The sequence below is a fragment of the Neltuma alba genome, unplaced genomic scaffold (genome assembly GCF_004799145.2).
Source record: "Neltuma alba isolate B1F8T4 unplaced genomic scaffold, ASM479914v2 tig00010370_pilon, whole genome shotgun sequence".
NCBI classification, from domain to species: domain Eukaryota; kingdom Viridiplantae; phylum Streptophyta; class Magnoliopsida; order Fabales; family Fabaceae; genus Neltuma; species Neltuma alba.
The window spans coordinates 37342-50221 of record NW_021635275.1 but is presented as its reverse complement, the minus strand read 5'-3'; the positions used below and the strand labels follow the sequence as shown (position 1 = coordinate 50221).

General features: G+C 33.8%; 2 protein-coding genes across 2 annotated transcripts in view; one reads left to right on the top strand and one right to left on the bottom strand.

The window, feature by feature from the left end:
* Window positions 1-12880, top strand: part of LOC114756077 (7-deoxyloganetin glucosyltransferase-like) — a 91800-nt gene that overhangs the window by 65737 nt on the left and 13183 nt on the right. The window lies entirely within an intron of this gene.
* The window catches only part of LOC114756065 (7-deoxyloganetin glucosyltransferase), a 91379-nt gene that overhangs the window by 66743 nt on the left and 11756 nt on the right, over window positions 1-12880 (bottom strand). The gene's annotated exons all lie outside the window — the stretch shown is intronic.

The following is a 12880-nucleotide window of genomic DNA, read 5'->3' as shown; positions in this document are numbered from 1 at the left end:
CTCAATCATAATTAGATAGGAGAGAGATTGAGAGAATTAAAGAGAATACTCAAGGTATTTTTAAAAAAAAACACATCATATTAATTAATTTAACTAACACTCTTAATCTAGTCAAATTAATTAATTAGGTATTACATTAAAAACCAATTAAATATAATACATTACTTCCGATCCTTATTCTTTGATACACTGGAAAATAAAGCAAGTTAAACTAGCTAACTATAGGAGCTGCCCAAGATTCTTGACGCCGATAACTTGGAGCCCTTAACCGGCTATAAGTGCTTTCTTGGTGAGGCTGTCGGCGTCAATATTATCCTCTCGATCAATGAGCTTCAGCTTGACATTCCAATGACGACGAATCGTACCTTTTACTTCTATGATCACGTCTGCATGGGTTTCAGGCACCTTCATGTTGATCACATTTATGGCATCCAATTAGTCACTCATGAGGATTAGGTTCCTGAAACCCAGGTCCCATGCCCTTCTTAGCCACAGGAGGCATGCCCATATTTCAGCTGTAAAAGCATATCCTTCGTCAAGCCTATGATAGAATCCATCCGCGACAGATCTATCAGTGTGTTTCAGGATGCCCCCGCAGTCAACTATACGAGTTCAGTAAGAGTAGGCCCCGTCAACTTGTATGACTTGACGGCCTTACTCTTTAGCCTGTTTTCCCTTGTGGTGTTCTCCAGGCGTTTCTCAAAGCTTGGGAAGTTTCTTTGAAGTTGCTTTCATATAACCCATAATTGCCAATGCTCTAGGTAGTAATGATTCTAGCTTGGGGGTGAGGGTGGAGTGAGCCATCTCATTCCTTCATCTCCATAGCAGTTAACACACGATGATAAACACAGCTTTCCAGTCATCTGTCACTGTGCCTAAAGTTCCAAAAGGGTCTATTCTCATGGCAGTCTCTCAGCATATGAAGCTTATTCTCTAGGTGCTTATTGCAAAGGCTACAGACTCCTGCTGCATGCAGACCTCTTTTCCATTTCATCTTATTGGTGCCCAGCAGCCAGGAAAAAGATTTGCACCTATATGGTGCTTTTAGTTTCCAAATTTGGTCCCATTGTCCAGACGAAGGATGTTCTTTAGTCGTCAGCGAGTGGTAGGCAGACTTAATAGTAAAGTCTCCACTCTTTGACCATTTCCATCAAACTTTGTTATTTCCATCTGGATCTTTCCATTCTTGTAACCCATTTTTGACGTGCTGCCAGTTATTCCTTATCCCATGCTAGGTGTTAGAGCCTTGCTTGGTTAGATTAATCACGGACAAGATATCTTCGCTGCAAACGTACTTGCTACGGAGAACCTTAACCTAAAGGGAGTCCCACTTCTGGATGAGTCCCCATCCTAGCTTCATCATAAAAGCCTAATTTTTCTATTTTGCATGGCGCATTCCAAGCCCTCCCTTCTTTTTCCTCTAGGCAGACCATCTCCCAAGAGATTGTGCGCATTCCTTTTTGGTTCTCTGTCGCCCCCACAAGAAATCTTTTTTTTTTTTAAGAGCATGGCATGTTTTTTCAGGTAGATTGGCCGTCTGCATAGTATGCACTGGTAGAGCATTGATTATCAAGTTTATGAGGGTACACCACCCCGCTAGTAAAAGCTTGTGAATTTTCCAACCGTTTAACCCAGATTTGACTCTATCAATAACTTTGCTGAAGGTTTCATAGGTGACACAATCGTGGCGGAGGTGCACACCAAGATACTTCTCAAGGTTGTTAGTTTTTGTGAACCCCATCGCTGCACTGATCTGTGATGAAATATTATGGTTGATGTTGCTAGAGAAAAAAATCTTGGTCTTTACCTGGTTAACTTTCTCTCTTGATGCTTGGCAAAACAAGTACAACCATTTCCTGATCACCTCCACCTGACTCAAACTAGCCTGTGCAAAAATTAACAGATCATCAATGAAAAATAATTAAGAGATAGGAGGGCTATACATATTGAGTCTAATATGTTTCCATATCCCAGATTCCATTTCTTCCTGGTTGGGGTAGGCAAGTTTCTTCATACATATTACAAAAAGGTAAGGTGAGATTACACTACTAGAAAAAAAAAACTTTTAACAGCGGTTAACATGAGTTTTTCAAGGTGGTTTTGGAGCCGATGTGAATTCTGTCGACGTTGTAAGGAGAACAAAACACAGCGGTTTAAAACTACCATGAAAAATAACTTTCCAGGCGGTTTTCTAGTCAAAACGCCTTGGAAAGTGAACATTCCATAGCGGTTTTACATACCAAACGGCTGTCGAAAGACTATTTTTAACTGTGGTTATTACTGTCATTAAAAACCCCAAATTTTTTTTAATATTGCGTCAATTTCCTTGACAACCTCACTACAATTTACAAACCCAAATCAACCAGCAAAGATAGAAGAATATGCAGAACCATCTCAATACGTTTATCCTAACACTAACATCCAATTCTTATTCCATCACCAAACAATGAACTAGTTAATAATCAAACAATGAATTAAAATGTGATGAATGACTTAACTATTTCATATTTTCAAGATTTTCTAGTAATGTTGTTGTTAAAGTATCCTTCATCAAGTTGATTTCCTCCATGTCGTATGGCACACTATCTTGGAATACCTATAAATTAAAAATAACATAGTTACTAGTCAACTTGATCAAAAAAATGTGAAAAGAGTTGAAGAATTGTATGCAATGTAACCTATATTTATTTTGTTTAATTTCTCAGTCACCCCTGTCTTCATATCCAACCCTCTTAAGATCAACTGAAATAAATCTAAATTTTTCATCTACTTGCACAGTGTTACTATTAACCCACTTGCATTTGAAAATGGAAACTTTAAACTTGGTATTAGCTAACCTCCCATATATCTTCTATTACTCCATAATAGGACATTAATGCTAACATTGGGTTTTTATCTTTTGAAATAGCAAAATGCATAGCTTCGACTACTGTCATCACCCCACTATTCTGCATAGTACTCTTATCATCTTGGGTTTTGTGTAAGATGAATAACTATTTATGTCATATCCGCCTCAACACACAACTTCAAAACGAAGCCCTGCAACTAGCCTCTATATTGTCTCAGAAGGATTGCCATCCTTTAACACTTTTTGCTCAAATTACTCTGTAAATGACTTGTTATGCTCATTAGCTAGTTGTATATCATTCTTTTTTGGATTCAAATTCTTCAGCATGTTCTTGTGAGCATCTAAATAAGACAAAACTTCATCTATGGTATTAAAAATATATAGATGTGCCTGTATTACAACTTTACGAGACATGGCTGGACCTCATTGTGACACCGCATGTTCCCTTGCTTCTCCCCTGATCATGTCGAGAATGAAGAAGTCCAACTGCCTTTACCCTATCAAGATATGCGTTACAAAACTCAACCACCTTCTAAGCTACATATCTCTCAACAATTGATGCCTCAGGCCAATGAGAATTCTTAGAGTACCTTTTTAGGATTTTCATATATCTTTCAAATGGGTACATCCACCTTAAACACATATGGTCACAAAGTCTTATCTCTCGCACAAGGTGAGCTATCAAGGGGACCATAATGTCAAAAAATGATGGAAGAAAGTGCATTTCCAATTGGAAGAAGATCACATAACCTTTATTTTCTAATTCATCTAACTCAGCAAGATCAATGACTTTACTGCAAATAGCATTAAAAAACATACAACGTCTCATAATAGTGCTTCTCACATTATTTTTCATAAGGCCTCGAATAGTAATTGGAAGTAATTATTGTATCAACACGTGACAATCATAAGACTTCATTCCTGTTATCTTCAAATCTTGTATTGAAACAAGTTTTTTCAAATTAGAAGAATAACCTTGTGGCACCTTAATGCTATTCAAAAAACCACAGAAACTTATTTTCTCTTCCTTTGATAATGTGTACGCAGATGAGGTGTAAATAAGCCCTCTTACCCCCTCTTTCTTGTGGGTGGAGGAGTTTTTTTATTCCAATTTCGACTAAGTTCTGTCTTGCATTGATTTCATCCTTAGTCTTTCCACTTATATGTAAGTGTACCAATAAGGCTCTCACACATATTTTTCTCCACATGTGTCACATCTTGACTATGCCTCACATCAAGACTTTGCCAATATGAAAGACTGAAAAAGATAGATTTTTTTCATATATTCCTTTCACCGACAGTCTTCTTCTTCTTTCCATCGAAGACCACATTAACTCCCTCTACCTGATGATAAATTTCTTCTCCAGTTAATAGTATTGGAGCCATTTGATATTTTTGTGAGTCATTAAATGCCTTCTTCAACCTACGGTAAGGGTGGTACTAACTAAGAACCCTTTTGTGACCAAAGTAGATCTTCTTCCTTTCATGTTTAAGTTGCATATAGTGAGTACCTTCTTCGTATATCAGACATACTTTATGCCTTTTAACACTATATCCTGACAAATTTCTATATGTCAGAAAGTCATTTATCTTGGTGAAGATCATGGCACGTAAATTGAAGGTCTCTTGTTTATATGCATTAAACACATCAACACTTTCCTCCTATAATTTCTTTAGATCCTCAATCAAAGGTACCAAATATATATCGATATCATTTCCCTGCTGTTTTGGCCCCGAGATCATCAAAGATAACATGATATATTTTCTTTTCATACAAAACCAAGGAGGCAAGTTGTAAACTATGAGGAGCACCGATCAAGCACTGTGTGTGCTACTAAGATTACCATATATATTAATTTCGTCTGTACAAAACTCTAGTTGAAGGTTTCTTGTCTCACTACTGAATTGAGGAAATTTTTGATCTATTGCTTTCTATTGAGAAGAAGCTGCAGGGTGACAAAGTTTTTCATCACATATTTTCTATTAGAATGCCATATCAAGTTCTTTGTTTCTGTGGCATTAACAAATAAATGTTTAAATTATGGTATTATTGGAAGATACCACAAAACGTTTAAAAGAGGACTTTTGGTCATCTCATTATAAATGCAAACTTGGCCACGGAGCAAATTTTTAGGCCACGGCACAATCGCTAACAACAAAACAAACAGTTCAATTAACTCCAAAAATTCTAGGTTTTAAGGCCCCAAACTCAATACTGGCCGCCGCCGTTATTCTTCAATTCTGGGTGGTTCTTGTGAGTAGTGCTAGGGCTTGCTTCTTAGAGGAGATTGAGCTAGAAGTTGGAATTTTGAAGAGATTTGGGCTTCTTTCCTTAGTTTTTTCTCTCCATCTTGCATTCTTTACTGTTATTCCATTTTGTGCTAATGTATAAATATATTCTCAATTCCACGAGTATGTGTGATTAAATATTTTAATTCCAAGATTATTTTGCACTCTTGTATGTATTAAGTACTTATTTCCCCTTTATATTTGTGATTAATGATATGATTGTGTTGATTTTATCTATGCTTAATGCTTCTTGTTGATTGGCCACCAATGACATTGTTGGGTTCACTTGATTAATACTTGAAAGGGCTAGGTTGAGTGTAGAACTTGACTTTAATTGCGTGATAATTTGAAATTTGTGAGTTAGATGGATGCCTTTGTTAATGAGATAGAGATATACTCATTAACATCACATAGTCAAATAAGGTTTGCAATTAAAATTGGGGCTTAATTAATTAATCAAGAGATTGAGGAATTAATTGAGCCAAACACCTATTTGGAGACTTGAGAGAACACTCACAGGTAATTTAGTGTCCTTGGCTGACATAATATATAATTAAGAAAAAAATATAATGAGGATTTAATTGAGGATTTTTGAAATATAAGAGGAATAAATAATTCTAGGTTCCTTTGAATCATTAGAATTGAAAGATCACTTTTTTCTTAACCATACCAAAGGCCTTTTGATCTGCAAGAAGGGTTTCTTTCTGTTGGCTTGCTGAACCCTAGGCAAACTCATGATGTTGTTCGGGGGACATAACCGTGACGCTTCCAAACTTGACACAAATTAAACTACAGATTTAGGTTCCTTGGATTCTAGCCAATTGATGCATGTGTTTTCTTCTGTCCATAGATTGGAACCAATGGAGTCCAAATGTTGGCTGGTTTGAATTTCAGGCAAAAGCAAATGAATAGGGCCTATGGTGTAAATAGGACGGAAGATGGAGGATAAGGCATTCAACTCATCGCTCTCCAACTCACTGAATGTGCTGAAAATCATGGCCTGAGCAGATTGGGCTTTTTTAAGATGGTATCTTGTCATGTTTATCATAAACTTATCATCTGGAGCTTGTGTGCTAAAAAAGCTTGGAAGATCCTTGAGTCTAATGTTCTTCATGCCTGAAAGCCCGTTTAGTCCAGTATCCAAGTGCCCACTTGTCAAGTAACTACTCTCGCCTGCAAATGGGCAATCTTGTTAAATTAGAGGTCCATTATGGCCAAAAATAATAAAGTGTGTGCCTGAGCGTGCATGTGTATGGGTTACCTGTCAAGGGACTAACGCCCTTATCATGAAGAGTAAAACCATACCAAAGGCCTAAATAAGAAACAGCATTGATGGGATTATGGATAGCAATAGGAATTTTGATTTCTTGAGCAACTTTCACTGTGACGGTAATGAACATATCAGATATCACACAAGTAACTGGAGGAACAAGACCTTTGGAGGCAGATTCATGAAGCTTTTCAAGAAGCTCTGTAAAAGAGAGGAAGCAGTTTTGTGCTGTAGATTCACAAAGGGAAGGTAAGTGTTGGGTAGAATTAGCATCAGAAGGAGGAAGGCCATCAGGAATGGTTTCAAACTGAAAATCTGTGAGCCCATCAAGGGCTTGAGGACCCCTTGAGCTACGCAAGCGTCGATGGTTGTACTCTGTGTTAACACATGTTATGTGAAAACCTCCAGAACGAAGCACTTTAGCTAATTTGATGAAACTGCCTAGATGGCTTTGGATCGGAAACGGGATCATCACAACGTGTGGTTTTAATCCTTCCATTGCCACAAAGTCCATATCATCTTTGTGTGTGTGTTTATGGTCTATCTACCCAATGGAAGGCTTTGTAAGAAGCTAGACTTGGGGGGTGTATGTGTGGCCAAAAGTTATATTTGTGACCATGGAAGCTATCAGTCTACACGTTACCTAACTTTCTTAATTTGATTTTTTTAAGCGATATATGAGGTACTTATTTTTTTTTTAACAATGACACTATCAATTTTCTAGCAGATGTTGAGCACATATGATCATCTTCTGCTTGCAAATATTAACCTAATTATTAGTTACTACTTCTTCTGTCTTAAATATAAGATTTATTTTATATTATAATTTATATTACAAAATAAACCCTATATTTATAATTAGAGGTAGTATTAAATTATTCACACAAAAAAAGAACAAAGAATTCATGGGAAAAAACAACGTAAAAGGACAAAGGAATTACTAATAAACTATCAAGGTCAACAAGAACCATCATATATTAATGAATTTGCTATCCTAGAATACCTAGATTATGAATTAATCTGTGTATCAAAAAAGTTTATAAATTAATCTTCCCAGTCTTTCTCTCTCTCTTATACTCATTATGTATGGTTTCGCTTATGAAGCTGCCCTAATCAATGTAGATCAAAGAGAAAGTATGAGAGATGTGGTTATTTAATAATGCCAAAAATGCTTTTATTATTATCACTTATGCTTAATATAAAATCATTTTAATAACAAAAAATTCAACTATAAAATAGATATCATATCAAGAATCGAAAATAATAGAGTAAAATACTTTGACTACATTTCTAGTTTATATCAATTATAGATACCTCCCCTCTATTTTAAAAACATACAATTTAATCTAATTAGTTAACAACATTATGAATATTCTAAAAAGATTATTTTGAACTGAAATTTACATTGAAATAAATTTTATTTACTATTTTACCCATCATTCTAATAAATTCCTAAAATATATTTTTACAGTTAAATGAATTTTATTTTGTTAAGCTAAACATAAGAGATTTGATTAAAAAATTAACTAATTTTTTCAATAAATATATATATACTTGACTAAATATGTTTATAAATTTTTATAACAAAAATATGTTTAAAATTTTTAAATTATCAATTTAAATAATTTTTATAAAATCTTTCAAACTTATATCATTTAAACTTTACAATAAACAAAAACTATGTATTTAAAATATGTTTTTACAATATAAAAGGAATCAAAGTAAATAATTTTCAATGAATGTGATAAAATATTAAAATCATAAATTTTTTTATTCGGATCAAAATTAATAAATTTTATAATATATTACAAATTTTAAAAATACATGTGTTAGAATTATTTTTGATTTTATAAAGAACATTTTTTGAAAATACAAATGTCTAAATAATTATTAAGTTAAAAAAGTGCATTTTGCTCAAAAAGTAATTTAAAATCAAATTTTACAGTCAACTAACGGCTTAGGTGGATGGGAATGGAATCTTAAATATAAGAAAGAGGTTTATATAACATATATTTTAATTTGAAAAGAGGGTTTATATATGTTTTTAAAATAGAGGGAAAGTTTTGTAATTGAAATAAAATAAAAGGGTGATCAGTATATTTTACTTAAGATAATATACAAATTAATTAGTGCACTTGACTCTATGGCAAAAAAAAAAAAAATTTAATGTACAAGAGACTTATAATAAAGACAGTGATATTATTTTATTTTTGTGTAATTAATTGAATACTGCATGCGTGTTGTTACGTAATTTCCCACTATGAACAGTCTATGATCGGTGATCTATGCGGCAATGCCCGACGCACTATATGAGGGCCGGCTCTGCACATTATTCGCTGTGTCAGTTCAATGGGTAGGCGTACAATTATGGTTGAAAATGGCACACCAAAAGTCCCCATCAATTAATGTACGCCTCCTAGTACCTTTGAAGAGTCTTTTTTTTTGTCCTGAAAAAAAAAACCTAGAAGAGTTTGGTCTCGGTCACATTATTAGAACAAATATACCCCCTCTTATAACGCACATTTAACCACTTTATTAAAATTAAGGAGAGATGGTTTAACATATTAATTTTTTTCTAAAAATAAAATAAATTTTTTATTTTACTCATATAAATAAAAAATTTTATATTTGTATTACGTTCTGCCTCATAGTTAGTCATCGCTTTAAAGATATTGGGAAAACCTATAATTAATACTCCGTCAGGTGACTTATAATAAGCACAAAATTTTGTGTGCAGAGAGTGCCTTACAAATTGACCTAGGAGGCCTAAGTTGGCAAACGCGCAAAAAAAAAAAAAAAAAAAGAGAGAGAGAGAGTAGAGGGCCTAGTTCCAAAACAAACTACATATTGCTCGAATGGCGGGTTAAAGATCTCAAGACCTCATATAATCCAAAAGGCACATCAATGACTTTTTAACTGGTATGCTACATACTGTGAAAAAATATACTAAAATATTTACAGTTTTGAAAGTATTTATATATGTGCTACACTTAAAATTGTTTTTCATGTGAATGATTTTCAAATTTTGATGAATAATTTCTTCAAAATCAGTCATCGATATACGTGAAGTTATTGAAAATCATTTTTTAGGTGAACAATTTTAAAACTTCATCACCTGACAAATAAATTCTCACCTTCTCTCCTAATAAATGAAAATAGAATAATTAGCATAATGATTTATCATTTGTTTGAATGAAAAATCACGACTAAATAATGATAGAAAAGTATTAATAATTACATAACAATATTAAAACTAATCGTAAAATGAGTACGAGATATATATTAATTAAAAATAAAAAGTAATAAATATTTTACTACAAAAATTAATTTTATAAGGAAAAAATTATCCACCTTACTAATAGTAACTTCTCGTATTACACCTTGCCCTCCTTCTTATACGTTGTGGTCGTTGTTGTTGTATGTTAACTTCTTGAGATTCAAGTGCCTCATTTGTTTGTGTAGTTGGCGTGTTCAAATCAAACTATGGCGATTTATTTAAATGTATAGATTGTTGAAGAGTGACAAATATTTCATTTGATAGTCCAACATGTTCAAAAGCGAAAGCATTGTATTCAACTGAAAATAGTGTAGGATTATTTAATAAAGTCATTAATGATTGAAATTGAGAAGGATTAAGTGACAGAAAAATTAGATGAATTGGAAAATGAGGGGTATGTTATTCTATGTCAACTAGAAATGCACTTTCCTCTAGCATTTTTTGATATCATGGTATATTTAATCATTCATTTAGTAAGAGAGGTAATGCTTTGTGACCCTATATATCTAAGATGGATGTATCCATTTGAGAGATATATGAAAGTCTTGAAAGGTTATTCTAAGAATCCTTATCGACCTGAGGCATCAATTGTTGAAAGATATGTTACTGAGGAGGCTATAGACTTTTGCAGAGGATACCTATCTGGGGTGGAGGCTCAAGGTCGACATGATGATGGGATAAGTAAGGGAACTCAAGGGCTCAAAGTAAAGAGTATTGGCCATGAAGAATTGTTCCAAGTGCACTTATACATTTTAAATAATATGAAGGAAGTTCAACCATACTTAGATTACCATAAGAAGAGTTTAAAAGACAAATATCTGAAGAAAAGCAATAGGCAGATAGCTAATGAACATAACAAGACATTTATTGTGTGGTTCAAGGAAAAGTTTTGGAGAGACAAATATTTCTGACACAATAAAATGGTTAGCTTGGGGGCCTTGATTTGATGTCAGCACTTGAAGCAGATATGATATAAATGGGTATTCCTTCTACACAAAAGCTTGAGATGAGAAAAGTACTATGCAGAATAATGGGGTAATAGTAGTAGCTAAAGCGAGGCATTTCTCTAGCGCCAAAGATAAAAACCCTAAATTGGCGTCCATGGCCTATTATGGTGTAATTGAAGAGATATGGGAGGTAAGTTACACCAACTTCAAGGTTTCTATCTTCAAGTGTAAGTGGGTCAACAATAATGGTGTTCAAATAGATCAAAAATTTAGATTTACCTTAATTGATCTTCATAGGATTGGTTATACAAATGAGCCATTTATTTTAGCTAATCAAGCAAAACAAGTATTTTATGTCACAAATCTCGCCAATACCAAATTGTCAATTGTACTTCAAGGTTAAAAACAAAAAGACGGTGATCCAACTTTAAACATTAATGAGACACTACCTTTCACTACAAATCCACCTTTAACGAATGAAGTAGAATTAGTAGATGATGACAAATATGCTATTCAAAACGATTACTGTGAAGGAATATGGGATAATGCACAATGTAAGACCCTAACGAAAAAGTTATGCACTATAATAGAATTTTGTGTTTACTTTTGTTAGTTTTTTCATTAATTTTATTACAGTTAACTCAACTCTTTTATTATGGTTTACTAACAAGACATGGAGGATGATAATAGAAATGTGGACAATTCTGGTGAAGATCAAGTGAACGATGAACCTATTAGAAAAAAGGATAGAGGCACCACAAGAATGCTAAAGCTAGCAGTACATCACGAGAAAATTCAAAGGAAGCATGTGGATTTTGATGATAACATGAATCCAGTTGGTCTAAAGGCAGATAGGTTCATAAGCTACATAGGCCTTCTGGGTCAAAACAAAGTAAGCATTATGTATTCTAATTAGAAAGAAGTACCAGATAAAACGAAGAATACGATTTGGCAAGATATGTTGGTATGTAACTTCATGAACTTCTTATACTCTTAAATAATAGTTCTTACTATTAAATATTCTAATTTCATTCATTACACATGAATTTTATAGCAAACCTATGATATCCCTCCCATGGAAGAGATGAAAAAGCGGTGGCTAGACTAGGTACACGAGTGATAGAAAGATTTTAAGACAATTCTCACTTGTACTTACATTCGAAGGGCTAAAAAGGATGAAAACCCGTGTGATATTTACTCATATCTTGACAAAGACACTTATAGAAAATTTGTGACGTCACGTCTAGATCCTGAATTTTAGGTAAATTTCTACTCATTGAATATATCCATGTAAACTAGTTTCATTTTATTGAACTAACTTCATTTATATTTGTTTTTTGTAGAAATTAAGTGCTCAAAATAAAGACAAACAATCTAAAAATTTATATCAACATTACATGTCTCGTGTGGGTTACAGAAAGGCACGACAAGAAATTATGGAAGCTGATTTGCAAAAAATGGAAGAAGCTGCAAAGTTAGACCCCAGCATTGTTGTTCAAGCCCTCTCTCCTCCTTCTCGACATAGAATGTGGAAGCATGCGAGGACAAAGAAAGACGAATATATCAATCAAACTGCTGCTGCCATTGCTGAAAAAATTGTAAGTACTTAAATTCAAACAATCTAAATTAAAATAGTATTCATATTCTATTCAAATTGTAATTACTTATCATTTATTACTTGTATGTTATAGGATGCACTTAAGGAGTACAGCAGTCAAGATTCTTTTATTTTAAGTGGAAAGATGGACATCCTGGTAGCTGCAACTGGGAAGTTAGATTATCCTGGTCGAGTGAGAGGGTTAGCAAAGACAGTTGGTTTAACTCAATTCTTTGGTTCCGGTTCACAAAGCTCTACAGGCAAAAGTGTCCTAAGTGCTAAGCTGATGGACAAAATTTGAGAACAAGTTCGCCAAAAGATTATGACAAGTGATGAGGTCCGTCAATTCTTCAAAAATGAGTTTATGCCCAACATTCAAGAGGAGATGCGATCTTTGGTCTCAAGTATGCAAATTGGGCAAGGACAATTTCAACAACAAGAATGTACACCTCAAGTATAAAATTTCATCACAATTTAATTAATTTGTTTTGAATTTTACCAACATTATTTTCATTTAATTTCATTCTTTCATTTCTACCATGTACTCAGAATTCTCTAGCCTATGGAAGAACAAAAAGGAGCTTCAATCCACAATTGTCGTCAGCTCCGTTTGACCTTAGTCCCACACCAAATGATGGAGAACCTTGTGTTC